At 39.6% G+C, this 11,154-nt stretch overlaps 1 pseudogene; it reads right to left on the bottom strand.

Annotated features, from left to right (window-relative positions):
- Positions 1–1,267: 1,267 nt before the first annotated feature.
- Positions 1,268–9,703, bottom strand: LOC145528615 (large ribosomal subunit protein eL36-like; annotated as a pseudogene).
- Positions 9,704–11,154: the final 1,451 nt, after the last annotated feature.

Genomic DNA, 11,154 nt, shown 5'->3' with positions numbered 1-11,154 from the left:
TTTGTTGTTACTGGGGAGCTTTTATTATTGATTCAATCTCTGTGCTGGTTATAAGTTTATCTTATGATTCTCTGTTTCTTCTTGAGTCAGTTTTGCTACTTTGTGTGTTTCTAGGAATTTGTCCATTTTATCTAAGTTATCTAATTTATTGGCAAATTATTTTTCACAATCTCTTATAATTCTTCCCGTGAAGTCTGTAGTAATGTCCCCACTTTCATTTGAGATTCTAGTAATTTGAGTCTCCCCCCTAACCCCCACCTTCCACCACTGGTCTAGCTATAGGGTTGTCGGTGTTGATCTTGTCAAAGAATCAGCTTCTGGTTTTGTTGATTTTCCTTATTGTTTTTCTAGTTTCTATTTCATTTATTGACACTCTAATTTTTACTTCCTCTTTTTGAAGTTTTGGATTTAGTTGCCCTTCCTTTTTTTTTTTAATTTCCTAAAGATGTAAAGTTAGGTTATTAATTTGAGATCTTATTTAAAAAATTTTTTTTCTTTTGGTCCATGTTGTGTGGCTTGTGGGACCTTAGTTCCCCAACCAGGGATCAAACCCAGGCCCTAAGCTGTGAAAGTGTGGAATCCTAACCACTGGACAGCCAGAAATTTCTGGAGATCTTATTTTTTTAAAAGGTAAATGATTTATGCAATCTGAAGAGAAATCAGAGTATTGAGATCTTATTTTTTAATGAAGATATTTAAAGCTATAAATTTCCCTTTGAAAGCTACTTTCACTGCATTCTGTAGATTTTATGTTGTGTTTTCATATTCATTTATCTCAAAATTGTTAAAATCTCTGTGATTTCTTCTTTGACTCACTGATTGTTTAAGAGTATGGTGGGGGTTAGGAGTAATAAGTAGATAAATTAAAATGTCACAGTGGTCTTTTAGACTGCAAGGAGATCAAACCAGTCAATCTGAAAGGAAATCAGTCCTGAATATTCTTTGGAAGGACTGATACGGAAGCTGAAGCTCCAAAACTTTGGCCACCTGATGTGAAGAGCTGACTCATTGGAAAAGACCCTGAGGCTGGGAAAGATTGAAGATGGGAGGAGAAGGGGATGACAGAGGATGAGATGGTTGGATGGTATCACCAACTCAATGGACATAAGTTTGAGCAAGTTCCAGGAGTTGGTGATGGACAGGGAAGCCTGGCGTGCTGCAGGCCATAGGGTCGCAAAGAGTTGGACATGATTGAGCAAATGAATTGAACTGTGTTTTTTTTTTTTTAGAATGAAAACTGTGTTGCTTCTTTCCTTTCTTTTTTTGTTTATCTGAAAAGGTTTATTGTGCACAGAGGAGAAGGACTCAGTCCTTCTTGGCTGCCACTTTTCCTCATGGAGGCCACAGTGTTGCTCAGCTCCTCTCTCTTCCTCTTAGCATTTTTGTGTCTCCCCACCCTTTTTTTTTTCAAATTTTTAAAATTTATTTTTAAAAATTTATTTAAATTGGAGGCTAATTACTTTACACTCTTTTTTAAATTTATTTTTTATTGAAGGATAATTGCTTTACAGAATTTTGTTGTTTTCTGTCAAATCTCAGCATGAATCAGCCATAAAAAAAAAAAAAGTAGCTCAGTCGTGTCTGACTCTTTGCAACCCCATGGACTGTAGCCTACCAGGCTCCTCTGTCCATGGGATTTTCCAGGCAAGAGTACTGGAGTGGGTTGCCATTACCTTCTCCAGGGGATCTTCCCGACCCAGGGATCAAACCTGGGTCTCCAGCATTGCAGACAGATGCTTTACCGTCTGAGCCACCAGGGAAGCCTGAATCAGCCGTAGGTATACATATATCCCTTCCCTTTCGAACCTCCCATCTTCCTCCCCATCCCCGCCCTCTAGGTTGTTACAGAGCCCCTGTTTGAGTTTCCTGAGCCATACAGCAAATTCCCGTTGGCTATCTATTTTACGTATGGTAATATAAGTTTCCATGTTACTCTTTCCACCCTCTCCTCCCCTCTCTCCATGTCCATAAGTCTGTTCTCTATTGCTTCCCTGTAAATACTTCAATACCATTTTTCTAGATTCCGTATATATGGGTTAGAATACAGTGTTTATCCTTCTATTTCTGACTCACTTTACTCTGTATAATAGATTCTAGGTTTATCTGCCTCATTAAAACTGACTAAAATGCACTCCTTTTTATGGCTGAGTAATATTCCATTGTGTATATGTACCACAACTTCTTTATCCATTCATCTGTCATTGGACATCTAGGTTGCTTCCATGTTCTAGCTATTGTCAATAGTGCTGCAATGAACAATCTTCAATTTTGGTTTCCTCAGGGTATACACCTAGGAGTGGGATTGCTGGGTCATATGGTGGTTTTATTCCTGGCTCTTTAAGGAATCTACATACCATCTTCCATGGTGGCTGTATCAATTTACATTCCCACCAACAATGCAAGAGTGTTCCCTTTTCTCCACACCCTCTCCAGCATTTATTGTTTGTAGACTTTTTGATGATGGCCATTCTGACTGGTGTGAGGTGATATCTCATTGTAGTTTTGATTTGCATTTCTCTAATAATGAGCGATGTTGAGCATCTTTTCATGTGTTTGTTAGTCATCTGTATGTCTTCTTTGGAGAAATGTCTGTTTAGGTCATTTTCCCACTTTTTGATTGGGTTGTTTGTTTTTCTGGTATTGAGTTGTATGAGCTGCTTGTTTATTTTGGAAATTAATCCTTTGTCAGTTTCATTTTCTGCTATTTTCTCCCATTCTGAGGGTTGTCTTTTCACCTGGCTTATAGTTTCCTTTGCTGTGCAAAAACTTTTAAGTTTAATTAGGTCCCATTTGTTTACTTTTGTTTCTATTTCCATTACTCTAGGAAGTGGGTCATAGAGGATCTTGCTTTGATTTATGTAATTGAGTGTTCTGCCTATGTTTTCCTCTAAGAGTTTTATAGCTTCTGGTCTTACATTTAGGTCTTTAATCCATTTTTGAGTTTATCTTTGTGTATGGTGTTAGGAGGTATTCTAATTTCATTCTTTTACATGTAGCTGTCCAGTTTTCCCAGCACCATTTATTGAAGAGGCTGTCTTTGCCCCATTGTATATTCTTGCCGCCTTTGTCAAAAATAAGGTATCCATAGGTTTCTAGACTTTCTATCTTGTTGCATTGGTCTATATTTCTGTTTTTGTGCCAGTACCATACTGTCTTGATGATTGTAGCTTTGTAGCATAATCTGAAGTCAGGAAGGTTGATTCTTCCAGCTCCATTCTTCTTCCTCAAGACTGCTTTGGCTATTCAGGGTCTTTTGTGTTTCCATATGAATTGTGAAATTTTTTGTTCTAGTTCTGTGAAAAATGTCATTGGTAATTTGATAGGGATCACATTAAATCTGTAGATTGTGTTTGGTAGTATAGTCATTTTCACAGTATTGATTCTTCCTACCCAGGAACATGAAATATCTCTCCCTCTGTTTATGTCATCTTTGATTTATTTCATTAGTGTCTTATAATTTTCTGTGTACAGTTCTTTTGTCTCCTTAGGTAAGTTTATTCCTAGATATTCTTTTTGTTGCAGTGGCGAATGGGATTGATTCCTTAATTTCTCTTTCTAAATTTTCATTGTTAGTATATAGAAATACAAGTGATTTCTGTGTATTGATTTTGTATCCTCCAACTTTTCTAAATTCACTGATTAGGGTTCTCTATGTACAGTATCATGTCATCTGCAAACAGTGAGAGTTTGCTTCTTCTTTTTTGATCTGGATTCCTTTTGTTTCTTTTTCTTCTCTGATTGCTGTAGCTAGGACTTCCAGAACTATGTTGAATAATAGTAGTGAAAGTGGACACCCTTGTCTTGTTCCTGATCTTAGGGGGAATGCTTTCAGTTTTTCATCATTGAGAATAATGTTTGGTGTAGGCTTATCATATATGGCCTTATTATGTTGATGTCGATTCCTTCTATACCCATTTTTGGAAGAGTTTTAACCATAAATGGGTGTTGAATTTTGTCAAAGGCTTTTTCTGCATCTATTGAGATGATCATATGGTTTTTATCTTTCGATTTGTTAATATGGTGTATCACATTGATTTGCATATATTGAAGAATCCTTGAATCCCTGGAATAAACCCGACTTGATCATGGTGTGTGAGCTTTTGATGTGTTGCTGAATGCTGCTAAAATTTTGTTGAGGATTTTTGCATCTATGTTCATCAGTGAAATTGGCCTATAGTTTTCTTTATTTGTGTTTTCTTTGTCTGGTTTTGATATCAGGGTGATGATGGCCTTGTAGAATGAATTTGGAAGTGTTCCTTCTTCTGCAATTTTTTAAAAGAGTTTTAGAAGGACAGGCATTAGCTCTTCTCTAAATGTTTGATAGAATTCTCCTGTGAAGCCATCTGGTCCTGGGCTTTTTGTTTTTTGGGAGATTTTTGATCACAGCTTCAATTTCAGTGCTTATAATTGGGTTGTTCATAATTTCTATTTCTTCCTGGTTCAGTATTGAAAGATTGAACTTTTCTAAGAATCTGTCCATTTCTTCCAGGTTATCTATTTTATTGCCAGATAGTTGTTCATAATAGTCTCTTATAATCCTTTGTGTTTCTGCATTGTCTGTTGTAACCTCTCGTTTTTCATTTCTAATTTTGTTTATTTGATTCTTCTCTCTTTTTTTCTTGATGAGTCTGGCTAAAGGTTTGTCAGTTTTGTTTATCTTCTCAAAGAACCAGCTTTTAGTTCTATTAATCTTTACTATTGTTTCTTTCATTTCGTTTTCATGTATTTCTGCTCTGATCTTTATGATTTCTTTCCTTCTACTAATTTTTTTTGTCCTTCTTTTTCCAGTTGTTTTAGGTGTAAAATTAGGTTGTCTATTTGATGTTTTTCTTATTTCTTGGAGGTAGGATTGTGTTGCTATAAACTTCCCTCTTAGAACTGCTTTTGCTGCATCCCATAGGTTTTGAGTTGTTGTGATCTCATTGTCATTTGTTTCTAGAACTTTTTTGACTTTGCTTTTGATTTCTTCAGTAACCTGTTGGTTATTTAGAAACGTGTTGTTTAATCTCCATGTGTTTGTGTTTCTTACAGTTTTTTTCTTGTAATTGATATTTAGTCTCAGTGTTGTGGTTGGAGAAGATGCTTGATATGATTTCAATATTCTTAAATTTACTGAGGTTTGATCTGTGACCCAAGATGTGGTCTACCCTGGAGAATGTTCCATGTGCACTTGAAAAGAAGGTATATTCTTCTGCATTTGGATGGAATGTCCTGAAGATACCAATGAGATCCATCTCATCTAATGTATCATTTAAGCCTTGTGTTTCCTTATTAATTTTCTGTTTTGATGATCTGTCCGTTGGTGTGGGTGGGTTGTGTTACTGTCAATTTCTCCTTTTATTTCTGTTAGTGTTTGTCTTATGTATTGATGTGCTCCTATGTTGGGTGCATAGATATTTACAATTGTTACAATCCTCTTGGATTGATCCCTTGATCGTTATGTAGTGTCCTTCCTTATCTCTTGTAATCTTCTTTATTTTAGAGTCTATTTTGTCTGATATGAGGATTGCTACTTCAGCTTTCTTTTGCTTCCTATTTGCATGGAATATACTTTTCCATCCTCTCACTTTCAGTCTATATGTGTCTTGAGGTCTAAAGTGGGTTTCTTGTAGACAGCATATATATGGGTCTTGTTTTTCTATCCATTCAGCCAGTCTGTGTCTTTTGCTTGAAGCATTTAATCCATTTACATTTAAAGTAATTATTGATATATATGTTCCTATTGCCATTTTCTTAATTGTTTGGGGTTGATTTTGTAGATTTTTTTTTCCTGTTGTATTTCTTGACTATATAAGTCCCTTTAACATTTGTTGTAAAGCTGGTTTGGTGGTACTGAATTCTCTTAACTTTTGCTTGTCTGAAAAGCTTTTTATTTCTCCATCAATTTTGAATGAGATACTTGCTGGGTACAGTAATGTTGGTTGTAGATTTTTCCCTTTCAGTACTTTAAATATACCCTCCCATTCCCTTCTGGCCTGCAGAGTTTCTGCTGAAAGATTAGCTGTTAAGTGTATGCGGTTTCCCTTGTGTGTTACTTGTTGCCCCTCCCTTGCTGATTTTAATATTCGTTCTTTGTGTTTAGTCTTTGTTAGTTTGATTAGTATGTGTCTTGGCGTGTTTCTCCTTGGATTTATCCTGTATGGGACTCTTCATGCCTCTTGGACTTGAGTGACTATTTCCTTTTCCATGTTGGGGAAATTTTCAACTATAATCTCTTCAAAAATTTTCTCATACCCTTTCTTTTTCTCTTCTTCTTCTGGGACCCCTATAATTTGAATCTTTGTGCATTTGATATGGTCCCAGAGGTCTCTGAGACTTTCCTCAGCTCTTTTCATTCCTTTTACTTCATTCTGTTCTTCAGAAGTTATTTCCACCATTTTATCTTCCAGCTCACTGATTCGTTCTTCTGCTTCAGATATTCTGCTATTGATTCCTCTTAGAGTATTTTTAATTTCAGTAATTGTGTTGTTTGTCTCTGTACGTTTATTCTTTAATTCTTCTAGGTCTTTGTTAATTGATTCTTGCATTTTCTCCATTTTGTTTTCAACGTTTTTGATCATCTTTACTATCATTGTTCTGAATTCTTTTTCAGGTAGTTTGCCTATTTCCTCCTCATTTATTTGTACTTCTGTGCTTCTAGTGTGTTTCATTTGTGCTGTATTTCTCTGCCTTTTCATTTTTTTTTAAAGTTATTGTGTTTGAAGTCTCTTTTTCCCAGGCTTCAAGGAAAGTTGAATTTTTTCCTTGAAGAAGGTTGAATTCTTTCTTCCTTTTGGTTTCTTCCATCCTAAGGTTGGCCCAGCGGTTGGTGTGAGCTTCGTATAGGGTGAGATCTGTGCTGAGTTTTTGTTTGTTTTTCCTCTGATGGGAAGGCTGAATGAGGTGGTAATCCTGTCTGCTGATGATTGGGTTTATATTTTTGTTTTGTTTGTTGTTTAGATTAGACGTCCTGCATAGGGTGCTACTGGTAGTTGGGTGATGCCGGATCTTGTATTCAAGTGGTTTCCTTTGTGTGAGTTCTCACTGTTTGATACTCCCTAGGGTTAGTTCTCTGGTAATCTAGGGTCTTGGAGTCAGTGCTCCCACTCCAAAGGCTGAGGGCTTGATCTCTGGTCAGGAACAAAGATTCTACAAGTGGTTTGCTATGGCATTAAATGAGATTAAAACAAACATCCAAAAACAAGAAACCAAAGATAAACCCCAGACAAATGGTAGTTACAAAATCAGGCAAATAATAATCAAAATAATAGAATATACACATAATACATATACACCCATGAGCAAAGTCAAAACAGTCCAACAAAAATAAAGTACAGTAGATTGACCTGGCTAACAAAGGAAATAAAAAATTATATTTACCAATTAAGAACAAAACTAACTTAAGCACAAACTGGAAAACAAAACTAAAGGTGCCAAGTGGGGAATAAAGCAATGAAAGCAACACTTAGCAAATATGTTGAGAGGAAAGGAAAGAAAGAAAGAAATAATAGATATGCAAAGTTAAACAGAGGTAGATAAAGACGATTTATATATGTTAAAAAATTAACTGCAAGGGGGAAAGAACAGTAGGAAAAGCAAAGGAATAAATGTAGAAAAAATAATAGGTTTAAAAAGTTAAAAATTAAAGAGAAAAAAAAGGAAAACTGCAAAAGCCCAATGTAGAGACAGAGATTTAAGACAACAATAAAAAAATGTGACTGAGAAAAAAAAAAGCTCAATAGCTTAATTGGATTTCTTAGAGCCAATAAAATCAATAACTAAAATGGGGCGAGGAGGAAGGAAAATGAAAAAATAATCCAACAGAATCTACAGAACAAGTCAAAAAATAATATTTTTCTTGAGTCACTGCTGTCAGAGTCCTTTCCTGTGCTGGGAGTCACAGTCCACCTTACTTCCCTAGGATGCCCTCCAACACTGTGCTGATCTCTGGACCTGCTGTGTGGGCAGCTCAGATTCTAATCTGGTCCTACTCCTGTGTGTTCTTGCCTCCAATGTCCACAGCTATCAGAACTAGTGTATTTTCTTTTGTGGGAGCTCTGAGTGATCTTTTATATATTCCATAGACACGGAGTCTGCTTAGTTGAGCCTGTGAATTTAATCTGCATCTTGTACAGCTGGTGGGAAGGTTTTGGGTCTTCTTCCTTAGCCACACTACCCCTGGGTTTCAATTGTGGTTTTATTTCCACCTCTACATGTGGGTTATCCACTGGGGTTTAGCTCCAGATGCTGCCCTGGAAGACTTGGGTTTGCCCCTGTGAGAGTCAGGCGTGGAGGTGGTGCAGCTGCTTGGGTCGCAGGGGTTCTGGCAGCACCTGGTACTCAGAGGGGTTGGTGGCTAGGGAAGCAGGAAATAAGTGCTCTAGAAGGGTATGGCAACCAGTATTGGCCAATACACTCCAGTATTCTTGCCTGGAGAACCACCCTGACAGAGAAGCCTGGCAGGCCACACACAGTCTACAGGGTCACAAAGAGTCAGATACTACTGAAGCAACCCTGCACGCATAGACATAAGACTTTTTCTGCCTGTAGCAGCTCTGCCCCAGTGAGAGTTGAACGTGGAGGTGGTGCAGCTGCTTGGCTTGTGGGGACCCTGGCGGTGCCAAGTGTGCAGGGACATGGACTGCCCCAGCTGCAGGAGTTATGGTTCTATCACAGTCTTTTTTCGAGCCTCTTGTAGCTGGCGATCAGAAGGCCTCTTTGGCCAGTCTTTCTCTGTACCTCAACCCATTCAGGCACTTAGAGGGCTCCTTTGCCTGGGGTCCTACTCTGTAGATCGTCGCATCAGTCACTGAAAGGGGCACCCTGGCTGGGGTCCTACTCTGTAGTTCAGTGCGTCAGACGTTTGATGGGCCAGCCCCTCTATTGTTCAGCTGCCCAGGCTGGCGTGTGGGGAGAGAGAGGCTTGGTGATGGCTCCACCCCCTACGTGTGACTCAGCATTATCACCTTGCTTCCGTGGCTGCCTGTTCCCTCCACAGGCATTTCCCACCACAATCTCCTCCCTCATATCCCCTCGATCCATCTCTCTGAAGTCAACAGCAGCCCTTGCCCTGGGATTGCTCCACAATCCCTGAACTCCAGCTCCCAGCCGCTGCCCCTTCCAGGAGACCCGCGTTCCTGCCCAGCATATGTATGGCTGCGGCAAGTACTGTCTGATTCTCTTTCTATTTAGGCTGCCACAGATCAGCTGTTTCACTCTCAGCCTTAAATGTTTCTCCTCTGAGTCAGACAGTGGCACCAATGTGGGGATCAGACCCCTACTTCAGTTCCCCCACCTGCTGAGGGCAGGTCCAGTCCTACGAACACTCCTGTTTTTCCTCCTAGTTCCTTCATCCTACCGAGTTTTGCATGGTTCTATATACTCTTTTCCACTGGTCAGGTCCTCCTGTCTGCTCTCAGCTGGTGTTCTGCGTGCACTTCTGTGTCTGAAGGTGTAGTCTTGATGTATCCCTGGAGGGAGATGTACTTCATGTCCCCCTCCTCCTCCGTCATCTTGTTCTCTTCCCCCACCCTTTTCTTGATGAACTTGAGGGCCCACTTGTCCTTGGAGACCTTGAGCAGCTCCATGACCCCCTGCTCATAAGATGCACACCTCCCCGATCATGTCCTGCACAAACGTGGTGTGTTTGGTGAGGTGCCCACGACGGCCTCAGCTTGTTCCCGTTCTTGGTCACCTTGCAGCTCTTGCTGGGGCCCACGGCCATGGGTAGCTCAGAGCCGTGGCTGCTGTTCTTCAAAGGCTGCCACCGTGGAAGGACCACATAATCCTTTTTTTAATGTTCCCCTGGAGGCGGTAGAATTTTGTTCAAATTCAGAGTTCTATAAAAGTCAATGCTGATAAGTTTTTGCCAGCTTTATAATTGTTTTCTGGAGTCTCTTAACTTTTCCATTTTTACTGACATCATCAGATCTGTTGATTTTAATTCTACAGTATCTCTAAAATATGACTTCTCTTTTTTAAAAAATGTATGTATTTATATTTATTTATTTGGCTGCGTCAGATCTTAGTTGTGGCAAGCGGAATCTTGGTTGCATCCTGTGGTATCTTTCCTTGTGGTGCATGGATTCTCTAGTTGTGGCACTTGGGCTTAGTTGCCTTTGGCATGTGATATCCTAGCTCCCTGACTAGGGATTGAACCCATGCCCTGTGCATTGGAAGGCGGATTCTCAACCACTGGACCACTAGGGAAGTACGGAGGATGGCTTTCTTCTACCAAAGCTCAGTTGGAATAGCCCTCTTCTTCAGCTTCAACTCCGGCTGTCTCTGGATTCCCATAACCATCACTCCCAAGGCCCTCAGCCTGCAGTTCCAATGGTCCCCACTATTACTAACCCTGATGTGTGACACCATCCCAAGGATGCTTCCCTTAAATGCATCCGCACCTTTGAACACGATCCCTTTACTAAACTCGCTTCAGTTGCCCCTGCTGCTTCAGTTCAAGTGCTCCATCAACATCTTGCCAACAAACTGACTGGTTATCATGAGACTATATTTTGGCTGAGGAGAGGTTGGCAACGTGTCCCATGGCATCTCCTGTGAGCTTTTCTTGGGTCTTCTCCTCTCTTCTTTGCTTCTTCTCTTTCTCCTGCCTTGGATATAATGCTGCCAACTATCTAGGATGCTGAGGACAAGAGCCACCCTTAGGAAGGCAATGTCGTACCCTGGAAGGAGCCTGCCTCCTGAGGACCTCACGGGGAAGAAGTGATATCAGCTGTGTGATTCTGGGTGAACTGCTTCATCTTTTTGAATCTTAGTTTCCTTATCTGTGAAGTAGGTCTTAGTACTAGTGGCCCAGCAGGCTTACAATGAAGAAAGAATGAGATAATTTATGCACAAAGGCCTACACAAAAGAATGCAAGCAAACAAAAGGGGATCCCATACATATTGTGAATTTGCCTTCAATGAAAGCTCCAAACCTTTTATACTCCTGCAGGGAAGATGCACAACCTATCTCTACTTTCACCAAGGGAATAATACCTTAGATTTCCAGTTTGCAAAGCACCTTAACATTCATTATATTTAATCGATGCAACACTTGTGGGAGGGAGGAGGCAGTTTGGCATGACTATTTTTTAATTTTTTTTATTAGAAAAGGAAGAGCCACGGAGAAAGAGATGACCTGCAGAAAGATACTTACGTAACTAGTTAACTAAA

The sequence above is a fragment of the Giraffa tippelskirchi genome, chromosome 12, assembly GCF_054371585.1.
Source record: "Giraffa tippelskirchi isolate mGirTip1 chromosome 12, T2T-mGirTip1v1.2.pri, whole genome shotgun sequence".
Lineage (NCBI taxonomy): Eukaryota > Metazoa > Chordata > Mammalia > Artiodactyla > Giraffidae > Giraffa > Giraffa tippelskirchi.
This window is presented reverse-complemented; position numbering and strand designations above follow the sequence as displayed.